Below are 15,467 nucleotides of genomic sequence, written 5' to 3'. Positions count from 1 at the left end.
CTTGTACCTTAAATGAAATAAGCTTTATTTATTTATTTATTTATTGCTTTTTTGTTTTTCTTCTGGTACCAGGAATTGAACTCACGACCTTGCACTTGCCAGGCAGGCGCTGTGCCCCTGAGCTAAATCCCCAGCCCCCCCCCCTTTTTTTTGTTTTTTTTTGTTTGTTTGTTTTTCTGGTACTGGGAATCGAACTCACGACCTTGCGCTTGCCAGGCAGGCACTGTTCCGCTGAGCTAAGTCCCCAGCCCCGAAATAAGCTTTAAAGGGGAAGGGGACATAAAAAAATTAAGATGTGTCACGCACATGTACCAGCCAGCCAAAATGCATGTGTTAATTGTGTACCACAGACATGTATTAATACAAAGTAAGAAATTAAAGATGAGTTATCCAGTGTCTCCTGTGAGCCCATGGGTCGCCACTTGTCCCCCAAGCCGATCAGAGGGATGTGGAATGCTGGGCATTCGCACTCTCCCGAAACAGCACGCATCCTGGTGGGGGCTGCAGGAGGCCGGCCCGGGCGTGAGCCCGAACACGACCGTCTCTTTCACACTTGTCTCATGCTGTCCCTCTCACAGTGTTGGGATTTACAAACGCTGGGGCCTACGGCTTGCCCCTAGTGCAGCTCTGATGGCCAAGTCAGGTGGAATCAGTCACTGACCTAGACAGGCTGAGCTCCCTTTGGGCTCTGCAGATGCTCCTGATTTGATTCCTCCGTGTTTACAGAAAGAGCGTCGCTTTGTGTGCAATACCAGACACCACCTTGGCCTGCAAGTGGAGGGAAATGTTGCTGCAGTGTGCAGGAAGAGCTGGAAACCAGAGATTCTGCTGGAACTGCTGAGGCTGCCCGTGGATTTGGGCCGATTCTTGTCTAGGAAAGCATGAGAGGCTTGCAGCCCAGGAGGGAACAGAGCCCCTTTCTTCCCCTGGAGAAGGGCTTTGTTTGCAGAGCTTTGCGCACCTCTGCTTTGCTCTTCCTCAGGCTTCCTCCTTTAGGGGTTCGGTCTGCCTGGGGGAACGGGTTCCCAGGTTCTGCAAGTGCAGACTGTGTCGCTGCACTCTTGGAAAGGTGTGACGGTGGGCGCCCTGCTTCTCTCCAGAGTGTGGCTGAGAAACCTGCCTCTGAGGAGCGCTCGCACGTCGTCCTTGGCTTTTATCCCTCTGCCGTCAAGGGTTTCCTTCCCAGGCCCGGGGAGCAGTGCTGCTGAAGGCTGGCTGTGCTGGCCACGCCACCCTGCCCAGTCCTTGCACGTGCTGGGCTGAGTCCACTTCACGCTGCTGCTTGCGAAGAGACGGCTGGGGTCCCACTGTCTGTGCAGAGCCCGCGTCTTAGGCTTCAGAGAGGTGTTGCCGCTGTTTCTTCCACTGTTTTTCCTTACGTCTGCCCTCCATTGTCTTTCCACCAGCTTGTGTTTTCATCGACACCCAGCCTCTGCACGGCCGCTACTACCCTGGCAGGCTGTCCTGTCCTGGCATCGAGAGTCTGTGCAAGGTGCTCCGGCACCGCTCTTTCACGCCTCGCTCTTCTGCACAGAGGCTGCGGAGGGCCTTTAAAAGGCAAATGGGACTGTGTCCCCTCCTGCCCCAAGCCGTGTAGGAGCCCTCTACCCATGCGCTGTGTGTGTCCCAGCCTGGCCTCGCATTCTTGTTCTGAGCTCCAGCTGTGCTGGCCTCCTCCGCTCCTCTGATGGATGATCTTCCCCTCCCAGGCCCTGGTTCCCTCTAGCCCAGAGTCCCTCTTCAGGTCATTCACTGCTACACAGTCATGCACTGCATAGTGACATTCGGTCTACAGGGACCCAAGTATGTGATGACGGTCCCTGACATTGTAGTGACGCCCGTCTTAGTTTGGGCGTGTTGCTATAATGATGAAATCGCCTAACTGCACAGTTCTCAGAAAGCGTCCTCGTCCTCCAGCAGTGTAGCACTGTGTCTTAACTTGTGCATGACCAAGGAGTCAGATTCCTCTCTGTCTCATTCGACGGAGGCCTGTTTGGGGGTCTGGCTCTGCGATGATCCTGCTCCTTCACCAGCTTGAAGCCTCTTTCCGGGCAGGGACCGGGCCTACGTTTTCTCATGACTGAGTCATTGTGCTTGGTACACTGCAGCCCACCTGTATCAGTCAGAGATTCCTAGAGAATCAGATCTCGTGCAAGCTACGAAAATATGTAAGAACTTACAAGACTGGGTTATAATGCTGCCTGTGGATCAGAGGTGGAAGGGTGCACAAGGGTTATCCCTCATTTCCCTTTCATACCCTTCAGGCAGCAAGCCTCCCCAGAGTGAGTTTTCTGTCTCCGTGAACCCCCTGAGCCACACCCAGAACTACTGATGCAATTGAACTGGGTGTTTCTTGCTTGAGCTGACATAGTCAGTCAGCCATCACGCCTCATGGCCTACTGTGTTACATGGAAGAATGAACAAACTATGAATTTGCATCCCACAGGACCCTACCCCCCACTCCAGTCATAAAGAGTACCTGGAACGTGCTGATGATCAGAAACAACTTGCTTAAATCCATGATGCCAGCGTGGTAAACATGGATAGAAGCGTAAGGAGTCACATATGATACTGTCAAGTGCTCCAACATCATCTGCAATGAGTATTACGTTATTTGATGTTGTAGTATCAGGACTTATAAACTCTCCTCCTGCCAGAAGGTCATAGGTTCTCTTAAGGGCACCATGGATTAGCTGCCTAATGCCCACTCATCGGTGACAGCGATGACAGCATCTTCAGTTGCGGTAATTGATTATCACAGTGACAGGCCCGAGGCTTGTTGATGAAGGAGCAAAAGAAGGCCTGCAGGATACTGAAATGCCTTCTGAATGAAAGCAGTTATTCCTTGCAGTTCTGCCACTAAGTATTTCTACTGGAATTTTAAATTGTAATTCCTGCGGCAACCACCACCACTATGCGGCATAGGCTATTTGACTGACAGCTCAGGAGCTCCAGGTTCACCTCCTGGCAGGACCCTGTTCCCTGCTCAAGACATGGACTGGCTTTCTGGAACCTTTCTGTGTCAGTCAAATACTCAGGGCAGAACTGGACAGCGAGTTGACACATCAGTGATTTAATTAATGGATGCTTGCTTTGTGCTTTCTTTTCGGATGCTAATCTTAGCGGAGAAGATTCTGTGGAGAGTTTTGGGTCATTAGGAGCAGGTAGTGCAGCCCAGGTCCTGATGTGTCTCCTGCGAATTCAGTCCCCTAATGCGGTCTTTGCCCAAAAGCACACTCCCACTCAGCCCTCCAGGCCGCCGGGGAGACTGAGATTCACCACGCACATCTTTCATTTCTGGAAGCTGCGTCTAATTCAGTGAGGAGGGACAGCTTCCCAGGGTGAGCCCGGCACTCCCAGCACAGCCACTCCAGCTCATTTTTGCTGGGAACGTCAGAGATGGAGGTCCCACAAACCTTTTACAAAAGGTAGAGAAAAGGCCCCTTGGGGCAGCAGGAAAGATGGATCTGACTGCAGGGTACAAAGCAAGTCAGACAAATTCCAAATTAGCCACAAGCAGGACACAGTTGATCAAATCATTTTAGGATCTTAATCATTCACATGGTAATAGGTGGCACTTATCTGGTACAATTTGTCAATTGAAAAGGCAAATCATCTCAATTCAGTTGTGGAAAACAGTATTCAGTATTATTCAGAATAATCACTGAAGCAAAATGTTATTGGAAGCCATTAAGCAGGAATTTACTGAAAGGTGAAAGACAAGCTGTCCCATGGCCTACACTGCAGTGCGATGCGTTCCCGGGAAACCGCACGCTGCCAAGAAGCAAGCCAGGAGAAGCACAAAGGCGGCCAAGGAAATGTTTCATCACATGAGCACCAAGGGTGAAACTAAGGCGTTATGTTGGGGGTAACAGAGAGGAGGGCCTCAGCCCCACTGTGTGCTGAATCTGAACACCTGGACACCTAGCCGAGAGCGAGAAACTGCATCCAGAAATTGGGACAGTGTACAGGCCAAACCCCATGGCAAAGCATTTTGCCTTTCCCCTTCTGCAAAATATATCTTATAGTAAATGGTAATCATGTTTATGGTCATTTGCACATATTTTAAGAAAATAGGCTTACAGCACATCTCCCCCTCTCTCTGTGCATACCTCCTTCCATCCATTTCCTTGTACCACTCTACCCTGCTCCCTTCTCCCTTCTGTTCATCCCTTTCTCCCTCTGTATCCATCCATCCATCCATCCATCCATCTGTCCATCCATCCATCCATCCACCCACCCATCCACACATCCACCCATATATCCATCCATCTATCCATCCATCCATCCACCCATCCATCCATCCATCTACCCATCCACCCACCCACCCATCCACTCATCCATCCATCCACACACCCATCCACACATCCACCCATATATCCATCCATCTATCCATCCATCCATCCACCCATCCATCCATCCATCCACCCATCCACCCATCCATCCATCCATCCATCCACCCACCCATCCACACATCCACCCATCTATCCATCCATCTATCCATCCATCCATCCACCCATCCATCCATCCATCTACCCATCCACCCACCCACCCATCCACTCATCCATCCATCCACCCACCTATCCACCATCCATCCATCCATCCATCCACACACCCATCCATCCATCCATCCACACACGCACACACTAGCATATATTCAGCAGATACATTTCTATCACTTATGAGGTTCCAGGGCCAGTAACAGGCTCTGAGATACTGCTGTTTATCTGAGTATCATGGTCCCTGTTCCTCCTGAAGTTTATGGTCCTCCTGAAGTTTATGGACAGACACAGGAGCAATCAGTTCAAGCTCCCCAGGAAGGTGGAGGATGTGTTGGAGCCCTAAATAAGAGGTCCTTGCTGGTGCCACACCTCTGCTGCTACTGCTTGGTCTCTGATGTACCACCAGATCTCAAGGCTTCTCTGGAATAATTCGCTTAACCTCACAATAACTCTAAGCAATTCAGGCTGTTTTTACCCTTTTACAGATGAAGAAACCACGGTGCAGGGAGATCAGAGGTGCCTTGGTGGCAGAGGGCAGGAGCACAGCTGGATGCAAGCAGCCCTGCCCCTGCTACCTTTCCCCTCTGTGGTCTGTGCTACCTTCCTCCCGCAAGGAGCGTGAGGTCTGAAGCTCACACAGGGATGCACTGCTTCTCTCCTGAGCTGGGCTGTGCGGTTGAGTATACAAATATCACCGCTGCTGCATGTCCCCTCCAGCTCTTAGCTTCTTTTCAGGCAATGGAAGGGACTCGAGAAGCTAAGTGATTCAGAGAACTCAGGAAACTTCCTTGTCCACAGCTGTCAGACCACATTTGCCAATGACAACACCTGGCGCAGATGACCACAGGGCAGGGTCGCCTGGCTGAAGGGTTGCACACTCGGGTGTGCAGGCTGGGGAGTCACAGTGCTGAGCTCCGCTGGAGCCCTGTGGTCCTGGAGCGCAGCAAGGTTCCAGCTCCACCTCGTTCCCATGAGTCTGCTGCAGAGGACACCTTCCTGTGGGACTTGGGGACTCTGCGCTTTGTGACAAAGCTGGGCAGACCCTCAGACCCCCATTCTGTGCTGTGAGGATGAGGAGCTGAGCTGTTTGCTCCTTGGCCAGTGAGACCGCCCTGCTTGCTGAGCAGAGCCAGGCAGTTCCTCTCCCTCCCCTGACCCCTTCTCCAGTGCCTTTCTGAGAGCAGGCTGACCTCAAGCCCTCCCTGACTGCGTCTGAGCACATCGCTTCTCCATCCTCCTACCCCACGCTGGGTTCTCTGTGTAAAAGCAGAGCCTTTGCCTGCCCTAGGAGGCACTTGCAGACGTGATGGTCACAGCGTCCCCTGCTGCAGGAACCATCTCCCCTTGCAACAGCCTTGCAAATAAAGCCTCTCCTTAGCGGGCTCAGATTCGCCTTTGATTTGACAGAACAGTTCCTTTGCTGGAGCCTCCTGTGCTGATCATGCGGGTGCCTGTTGTCCCTGAGAGCTGGAGACTTTGTCTTTGGTCAGAGGGGTTATAGCTAGGGCTTTGGGACTACTGTTGGTGGGCAGGAAGGAAAGAGGAGAGAAGAAAGGAAGAGAGGGAGGGAGGGAAGGAAGAAGAAAAGAAAAAGAAATAGAGGGAGGGAGGAAGCAAAAGCAGGCAGCAACAAATTCCACTGAGCTGTCCTGTATGCTAAATGGAGTTTGCCTCTGTGTTGGCAGCAGGAGTTCCAGCGCGAGCTCCTCGGAGGCTGTGAGGCGCACACCCTCCAGTGCAGTCACAGAGAGGGGGAGATGGTGAGCGCCGCCGCTCCGCGAGGTCTCCAGCGCAGGCCTTCTCACAGTGCTTCGTGTCTTCTCACAGAGCAACTGCAAGGCCCCCCTGTTCTGCAGAGCCCACATTCCACCTGTCCTCCCTGCCCGGAGCACGCTCCTTGCTCTGCGTCTCACTACAGCTGATTTGCCTTCCGGATAAACCTGGGTCCAACCTCCAGTGGGTGGGTTTGTCTTTTGCTTTTTCCAGAAGGAATCCCCTCATTCCTAACCCCCGTATGGCCCACCCTCTCATCCGACCCCTGTCTGTAGAAGCTAAGATCATTTGGGACGCATATTCCCAACTCTCATGAACTTTTCCGTGCTGTTACTAGTTTTTCTTATTTGTACTCAGGATTCAGCCTGATTCTGGAAGTGTCTTCCATTCGTGGTTTGTGGTCACACTAGCATTTTTTTTCTGAGTGCTGAAGATTGAACCTAGGGCCCAGCACATGCTAGGCAAACGCTCGGCACTGAGCTACACCCCAGCCCCATGTTAGCACTTTGGGCGTTCTTCTTTACCTCTTCTTACCCTCCTAACTGCTCTCTTTGATGATCTATCCCCTCTGTCCCTGTGTCTTCCACAGAAACCTCAAACCAGCTGCCTCCCAGCCTTAGCTATTGTTTGTACCAACACGATTCAAACTTTGCTATTTTCAGCACGTTCTTCTCTTGAAAGCTCTAGTCCTGCACTTCCTCAGTAGACTCAAAATAACCACAGATCAAACTTGCGCTTCCCACCTGCCCCGGGCTCCCCTCTTGAGCAAACTCTGGCTGACAGCAGACTCATCCTGACCCAGCGAGCCCTGATTTCCTTCCCCCGCTGATTCGGCCAGGCGGCCAGCATCTTGCGCGTTTCTTCCCTTGCTTGATCCTCTTGCCGTTCCCACTTCCTGCCGTCCGCTCATGGTCACCGCTCTGATCTGGCTACCGTTACCTCATGTCTCATTTGCAGTAAAATTTTTGTGCTTTCTACACTGGAGTTTCCAATACACAGCTTGGAAACTCCCTAAATACCATCTTCGTCCATCTCCCCACTCCTTAGACACCATTAATTACCTTGCTTGTCTAAGAAATACGGCTCCAGTTGAACAATTCCAACCATATCTTCATTAGCTGATTTTCCCTCAGACAATCACTGAACTAACTCTCCGGTCCTTTCACGCCCACTTGTCTTACTTGCCTTCCTCCCTGTGGGACAAAATACTGGACCACTGGCACCTTAAAGGAGTTTATTTTAGTCCACATTTCAGTCCCAGGCTGGCAGCTCCAAAGAAGGAACAGCCTGGCAAAGGAGCGTGGAGAGTTGCTCAGGGCTTGGCTGACTGGAACCAGAGAACCTGAAGGGAGGGCCAGGGGAGGGGGCTGGCACAGAAACCTTCCAGGCTGCAGCCCCAGGGACCACCTGCCAGGCCACGCCCCACTGACCTGCTCCTTTGCCACGCCCCGCCTCCCAAGCCCAAGCTTCCATAACCCAGTAAGGGTAGAAGCCTCTAAACACACGAGGCGGTGGGGGGTATTTTAGATCTACGCCACAACACCAGTGCTTCTTTCTACCTCCACATCTGTATGAAAAAGCTTCTCCTACCTGCAGTACTTTCTCTGTTCTTCATTCCATTGATCAAATCCCATCTTGTATTTAAACGCCATAAATCTGGTCTTTAGTAGCCTTCTTCCATGAATATTTTTTTCATTGCTTCATCCTTTATCTGGGAAATGTTTCTGAGCACATAGGCACCGTCTCCTAAATATTAGTTTGTGAAATAGAGCTAGGTTGCCATGAAACTGTGAGGTGGTTAAAAATATGGTATCAGTGAAGAAGCTGGGGTTGGACTCTGCTGTAAAGCGCTTGCCTAACATGGGCAAGGTCTTGGGTTTGATACCAAACACCAGAAAAAAAGTATCTGTGGGTTTGTGGAAAGGACTGGGGATTGTTTTAGATGAATCTATGACTTGTTCATGATTTCTTTAGTGTCATTTATGCGGAACTTTTTACCTGTCATGCATCCACCTGACACGTGTCGCTGTCTTCCACAGGGTGGGGCCATGGCTCATCTCCCCCAGCAGTGGCTTCCTGCTGAGGACATGGGAGCGAAGGGAGAGGACTGGGTGTGACACACACTTATGAATAACTCCCAAATCAGCTCCACTGAAACAACTGCTGTCTATAAGTAACACTGCATTCATTCATCTTTCAGAATTCTGCCCACTCAGTAGGCATTCACTAGCCACCACCATGCCCCTGCTGAGTGGTGGGGTGAGCTCTTTCCCGGTGACAAGAAGTCTCCCCGTTCGCAGTGATCAAAGCTCTGCTGGCCGGCATGGACAGAGTGCTGTGGAAGCCGGAGGAGAAGCCAGTCAGTTATCCGTGTATGTGAGTGCGCAGATTCCTCAGAGAACGCCTGACACAGGTGAGTGTTGAGCTGGGTGGTGAAGGTCGGAGGGAGGGGCGGAGGGAGGCTGGAGGGAGACAAGGCAGCATGAGGGAGGGAGGAGAGAGAAATGGAGACAGAGACAGAGAGGGGAGAAGCATATTCTAAAGAGGGACAAGTATGAGAGAGAGGAGCAAAGGGCAACAGAGCTGGAGGGAAGAATGTGTGTCCCATCGGCCAGGCCAGGGTGAAGGGGAGCTGGGTGGGGCGGGTGTGGGGGTGAGGGCAGAGCCACACGCAACCTTTCCTTTGAGCACAGCGTGGAGTCACTGGGACAAGGCAGGGGAGGCTTGGTCTTCTGGAGGGAGCGTGGAGGTCAGAGGAGAAGGCGGCAACTGAACGCACAGTGCTTGGTCCCCACTCCAAGCACTCAGTTCTCTCCTGCCGCTTTCATCATTTCACCAGCCGCTGGCAGCCTCCTCACAGGCCATTAGCGCAGGCCAGCGGGGGAGGAAGCGGAGCATCAGGTCTGGGCTCCTCAGCAGCAGATTCAACCAACTGTGGACAGAAAATAGTAACAAAAATTGTGTCTGCACTAAAAATGTATGGAATTCTTTCTTGTCATTATTCCCTAAATGATAATATAATATCTATGTATATACGATTTGCATTGAGTTAGGTGCCGTCAATCATCTAATGACGGTTTTAAGAATACGGGGGGATGTGGTTGGTTATAGGTCAATACTCCAACACTGCAGTTTCAAATTCTGCAGCTTTGTCCTGAATCACTTCCACAGATATCAAAGGAAGGCGGCTTCAGGATCATTAACCAAGACAAAGGCCAAGAAGAAGTACAGATTCTTGTGCAAGGAGCCTGGCTTTTTGTGCAGTGAATTTGGATTGCCCAGGTGAGAGCTCTCGGGCAGTGGAAGATAGGAAATGAACATGTCCACTCGAGTACTGACAAAGCGGGATCAGCGGGTGCTCAGAGAAGGGCCGAGACTTGGCCATGGTGTGAAAGAGAGGGGTGGGTTTAGGAATGTTTACTTACACTCAGCAGGAGGAAAAGTGAGGGGCATGAGCTGTATTTTAGTTGTAGGATTTTCGTTTCTAGTTTCTTCTGCTTGGGATACTAATAAAAAGTGAGTTTCATGAAGAAGGAGGATAAATTAAGTTTATTAGGAATTTATGAGTTAAAGTTAGTACCGAAGCAGCAGCAGTGCCCTAGGAGGCTAGATGAGGGGCTATGGAAAGATAAAAACTTAGCATTTAGAGTCTTGTTGTACATGCATACACCTTCGAAGTTTACAATTTGGAATGAAACCATTATCCATCATCCATATGGAAGAAGTGAAGAGATAGAGATTTATTGGAAATACGAGAAAGATGTTATTTGCAAAGAAGAAACTGCGATTTATAATATACCCGCAGAACCGTACACACAGAACTCAGAATAAATCTCAATGTCCCTTTCATTGTAATAACTCCTCCACCTTCTCAAGCACTCAGCAAACTTTCTCATATATAAGAAAACTTGACTAAGTTGATAGCTATATCTTATATGTCATGCTTTTAATAAAATGAGAGTCGAGGTAAAGTAAAGTGGAAAATAAGAAGAACACCTTGATTTGCTCCAATTTGCAAGGCAGTTTAAGAAGTGACATATGACAGAAGTCCGGATTCTGCATTCCCCGAGGCAGGTCTTGTCTTGTGCTATATATGGATGGTCCTTTGAAGCCAGTCTAAGAGTGGAAGGCCTTAAGTCACTTGCTTCAAGTGAGAATGATGTCCTCATTTATTTCTCAAATTTTCTTTCAGATGCAAATGAAAACTTATAAAAACTTCAGCATGGTTTAAACTGGTTTACAGTGTGGGCAAGATGAGGGTCACTTATCTCCAGAGAGTCACTGGAGGCCACAGAACCTGTCCCATTCTCTAACTGTACTTCAGAGACTCCTTCGGTCATCCGCGAGGAAAAGGCTCGTAAATGCAAGGTACCAAACCAACTTCCACTGCGAACCATTCCTTATGCTACATCCTTTGTCCTCATACAAGAATTAAGAAGCAATAGGAGCCTGAGAGTGTGGGCAAAGGTTGGATAGAAGAGCTGTAATCTTCGCATAGAAAGTTTCTACATTCAAGTTTGTAAGCACATTTTCCAGGTTCACAACAGACAGGCACCTACCGGAGGTGCTTGGTGGTACCGAGAGCGGGAAAGACATGGCCTCCTCAAGAGCAGATGGTCGGGCAGATTAGCTACACACTTTAGCACATGGATGCTAATACAGTGACAGTACATGGTGAGGGAAAAGAGTAGTGGTACTGCCTCAGGCTGATGGCATTGGAGCAGGACTGTCACCTGTGTCCTGTGTTGTCTTTGACCTGGCTGTGACACTTATCGAGGATGTAGTAACTGTGTCTCTTCTCTCAACAACAGTGCTTTTCTGTGAGAAATTAGCTTGAAAACTCAGAGAGTCCGTTTAGGGGTAACTGTGCTATTAATTTCTTGAATCTCTATGCTCTCTTATGGTACAAAAATGATGTGATATGTGTATATACCAGGATGAATGTAATTATTATGTATCACATATACTGATAAATAATAAGAAAATGTAGTTTTTCTTGTTCCAAACTTAAATAGCTCTGAAGATTGTATAAATGAACAAATAAAAAAGCGAGCAAGAAATTCCATTCTTAGTATTGTTGAATATTAGGCTGCTCTGTGACCCTTTCCTTGTTTCCCTGGGTGCCCTTGCCCGCCGCTACAGTCTGTTGGCTTCTTCATCTCTTCTGTGATACACACAGCTGCAAGCCACCGGGGCTGCATTCAGCCACTGAGCCTTGTCTGGCCTCAGGCCTGGATGTTTATTATACATGCCACTTTAATTGTGCAATGTGATCATGTTGGTTGGCTTTCTGTTATCACACAAAAATACCTGCACTAGTCAACTGATGAGGAGGAAAGGTTTATTTTGGCTCACAATTTGGAGGGTTCAGTCCCTGGTTAACTGTACCATTGTTTTGGGTCTGTGGCATTGCATAATGTTATGTGGGAAGTGTGGTTGAGGAAGTCTGTTCATTCATGGCCAGGAAGAAAAGGAAAAGAGGAAGAGACCAGGGGTCCACAGTCCACCTCAAGGGTCCCATTAGGTCCCTCTCCTAAAGCTCTGCCACATCCCAGTAGCACCGTGGACAGAGGACACCCCTCATCACTTGGCCTGTGAGGGACGTTCCAGCTTAAACTGAGCAATAATGAAACCTGATACAACCTTTGGAAAAGCCATGTGCCAGGAGACTTATTTCTGTGAAAAATCAGTTGAATGTTTTTGAAGACCTGGGTAAGACCACTGAATGGACGAGGCTAATGTCAAGGTAAGGGGAAAGGTACAGCAGTCTAGAAAGATTCTGCACCCGACTTGCTTTGCAAAAACCTTCCACATTTTCACTTCCCATAAGAAATCACAGATCGATAACCAGAAATGAGATATCGTGAGTGTGGTTAGTCTAATTAAAACAAAGAATGACGGTCATACTCAAAGTAAAGTCTGTGACAGTGTGGATGAATAAGGGCATATTTGCATGTTTGGACTTAACATTTTTCCCAAGGAGTGTTTCAGTACATTAGTAAGTTCTTGATTTATGTGATTTTAAGAACGCATCCCAGGCGTTTCCAGGGGACACACACAGGGCGGGGCAACGGGCTCCACACAGGGAATGAGCCAGTGAGGCAGCGACTTCTACTGCTGCTCGCCATGGTCATCAGAGGCCACACAGGCCCCGGAGCACGTCAGCAGGGCACTGGTGTTTTCTGAAAACCTACATTCATATTCATATCCCACACTGACTTTGATAATCTGTGGATTACCCTTGTAGAACTCTAGCAGGATTATTTTATACTAGCTCTCCTTTAATTGTCTCTATTTGTCCCTTTATACCTTATTTACTGTTAATTTACTGCTAACATTTGTGTCATTTGCTATCCTTTATTTTCTTGTGTAAGGCTTTTCCAATGGCTACTTCTTCTAAATCCATCCCCAAAGGGAGATTAATCTCCATAATTTTCTGTTGTGGCATCAGTCTCATTTCCCCAGTGTTAAATTGGGACATGCAATACAAACAGCTTCAGAAGGACCTGAACAGCAAGAATGAGAGAGGTATTAGAATAAAATAAAATAAATTCTTGTTTCAAGCAAGAGAACCTAAAATAGCATGTGAACAAATTATTGATTCACAAATTATGATTTGGCACTGCATGATATCAGAGGAGAAACTAGGCTGACTTCTAAATGGAGTCTTAAAAAATTTTGAACAACACTAAACATACCAGCTTTACCGAGAAAGCTCTGGGGTGATGGGAACTATGTTAAAATTTGCCTCCTGGTCTGTGTAGTAAATATAACGTCAGCTCCCTTGGGTGGGAATTTGTCTCAGAGAATCTTCATATTCAGCACACCTCTGGGCTAGAAGAGGATTTCAGTTTTCAGTCTACTGGGACAGAAACATTTTACTTCCAGAACAATGTAAGCTTATCTGGAGAAGATGACTATCCTGCTTATTCTGTGGATAGAAAAAAAATCATCTCATTTGGTTCCAAAGCTTGTCAGCTTCACAGGTGTAGGTCATGTGGCTGATGCATGCTGGTGCCCGGCCTTCTCCCATCAGGTCCTCCCTCCACAGTACCCAGTGGGTTTATACCAGGTTCTGGGGCTTGGGAAGTGGTATATGGGTGTAGGAGAGTGGGTTTGCTTCCTGTTTGTTTCGGGTTCCAAGTGGTAGGTTTTACCAACACCACTCAACTTCATAGGAGGATAAACAAGGCCCCCAGCAGGCAGACATCTACAGGTGTGTTAGAAATAGAACCAAAGGTGCTGCTTTAGTGTGGATTTCAAACGTCTCCCAAAGACTCACATTAAATAAACGCTTTGCTGGCAGCCATGACACTACTGGGAGGTGATGCAACCTTTAAGAGGAGGGGCCTAACTAGAGGAAGTGAGATCACTGGAGGAGTGGCTAGGATGGGATACTAAGACTCCGCTTCTTCCTGTGTTGCTTTACATCTTATTTGCCCTGAGGTGAGCATCTTACCTCAGCTAAATGCAATCAACAGCACCTAGTATAAAGCAGCATGTTAATCACTGTGGGGAATGAAGTGTTGGGGGAGATGGAGTTGCTTCTTTTTCTTTGTTGCACCTAGAAATGTATTGATCTACCTCTGGAAAGCTAGCTTGTGTAACATATATGTCCCCAGAGCACAGATTTTTTACTTTGTGTCTTTGAACAGTGGACATATTACTAAAAGAATGTACGAACAGAGGAAAACAAATTGACTACCACACCGGACATTTTTAACAGTTGAGGTTAATGTAACAGAATTTCAAGGAAAACACTTGGATTGCCTAAATTAAGTCTTTTACAAATATGTGATTTCTGGGACCTTCTATATTTAGGGTAGATTTAATTCTTCAAGTTTTCTACCCATATTTCCATGAAAACACATACACACACATGCACGTGATGTGACTTTCTCCTTCTTTCCATACTTAATATTCCTCATTAAAATTGGATGAAAGGTAATGAGAAAACCTGTAATACTTACAAATTTCATTAAACTATGAGCTAAACACATATTGGAAAATCAGAGTCAGAAGAGGTAGACTTATCAATTACAAATCTGTATCCTCACCTTGAAGCAAACTTAGACATGTACACAGTAGATTCATTTCTATGGCTCAGAAACACCTATTAAACTTCAGCTTTGATGTGTCCTCACATTTCACTGATTTTTTTTTTTAGTGAAAAAATGGATTTAGTTATGTATGACGGAATTAGGGGCAAGTTAACTTCACTCCTTCTCTAGTTTAGACTGTGGTATCCATCTTTTGACAGATGTATTGATGTAAACTTCAGTTTTTCATCTTCTAAACCTGAAAAACAGAATTTAAGATTTATATATATAATTTAAAATAAGTCCTATACCAAACAACTTTGTTTTGACTATACCAATTTTTGGAGCTTGGGGAAATAGAATGATATATACAGTCTTCATTGCTACATGAAAGGATCTATGCCCCCCTCCAATATTGTACCTTGGAATTTTTTAATGTGATAAAGATAAATCACATGCCAAACATTTTTGTGAAATATAGAGCTCTTTAGTTTTATGTAACTACAGTTACATTTGTTGATGAATATAGAAAATAAAAATATACATGAAAATTATTTTAACAATGTTAAATAAACATTTCATTAAATGTTAATCTGTAAAATGCAAGTAAAGGTATATTTAATGAATTGTGGAACTTTAATTTGCTTCACATAGTTCTTTTAAAAAGTGAAATTATTCTCCATCTTCTGAAGACTTTGTGATTGTCTTTCCTATATATAACTAGGTCACAAGATGTCTGTGTCTTCCCCCTTCTCACTAGATTATTAGGGTTTTGTGCTCAAGAATAAAAAATACTGTTGTTATTTTTAAGCATACTTCATTTTTCTGGTGATAGCAATAAAAAATAGTAACACTGTTATGGCTTGTGTGTAAATGTCGCCCAAAGCCTCACACAGTCACAGGTGGGGCTTTTTCAGAGGTACCTGAGTCTGCAGTGTGTGATTCACTCATGGTGCAGCCCTAGAATTCAAGGTGCTGGGATTAAGGGTGGGTGATTCCTAAACCAGCGCACTGGTTGGTCTGGCAGCTCCCTAATCCCAGTAGCCTGGTACAATATAAGGGACAGAAAAATGCTTGTCTTGTCCCTAGCATGCTTTGCCTCTTTCTGCCCAGCATGAATCATTTCTCTTCTCTGATGCCCCTCTGCCATGTC

At 47.2% G+C, this 15,467-nt stretch overlaps 1 long non-coding RNA gene across 3 annotated transcripts in view; it reads left to right on the top strand.

The window, feature by feature from the left end:
- LOC102028129 overlaps nucleotides 1-15,152 on the top strand; it is a 33,557-nt gene extending 18,405 nt beyond the window's left edge. For 2 of the 3 annotated variants that reach the window (XR_264749.2, XR_001232028.1), the window contains exons 2-5: nucleotides 8,315-8,386; nucleotides 8,476-8,688; nucleotides 9,447-9,557; nucleotides 10,468-15,152. This is a non-coding gene — a long non-coding RNA (uncharacterized LOC102028129). Of the gene's footprint in view, nucleotides 1-6,348; nucleotides 6,463-8,314; nucleotides 8,387-8,475; nucleotides 8,689-9,446; nucleotides 9,558-10,467 lie in introns of those variants that run through there. The other variant, XR_001232029.1, reaches the window with a different exon arrangement.
- The last annotated feature ends 315 nt before the right edge of the window (nucleotides 15,153-15,467 follow it).

The sequence above is a fragment of the Chinchilla lanigera genome, unplaced genomic scaffold (assembly GCF_000276665.1).
Source record: "Chinchilla lanigera isolate Chin_1 unplaced genomic scaffold, ChiLan1.0 scaffold00132, whole genome shotgun sequence".
NCBI classification, from domain to species: domain Eukaryota; kingdom Metazoa; phylum Chordata; class Mammalia; order Rodentia; family Chinchillidae; genus Chinchilla; species Chinchilla lanigera.
The sequence above is the reverse complement of the archived record's forward strand: the minus strand, read 5'-3'. Positions and strand labels throughout refer to the sequence as shown.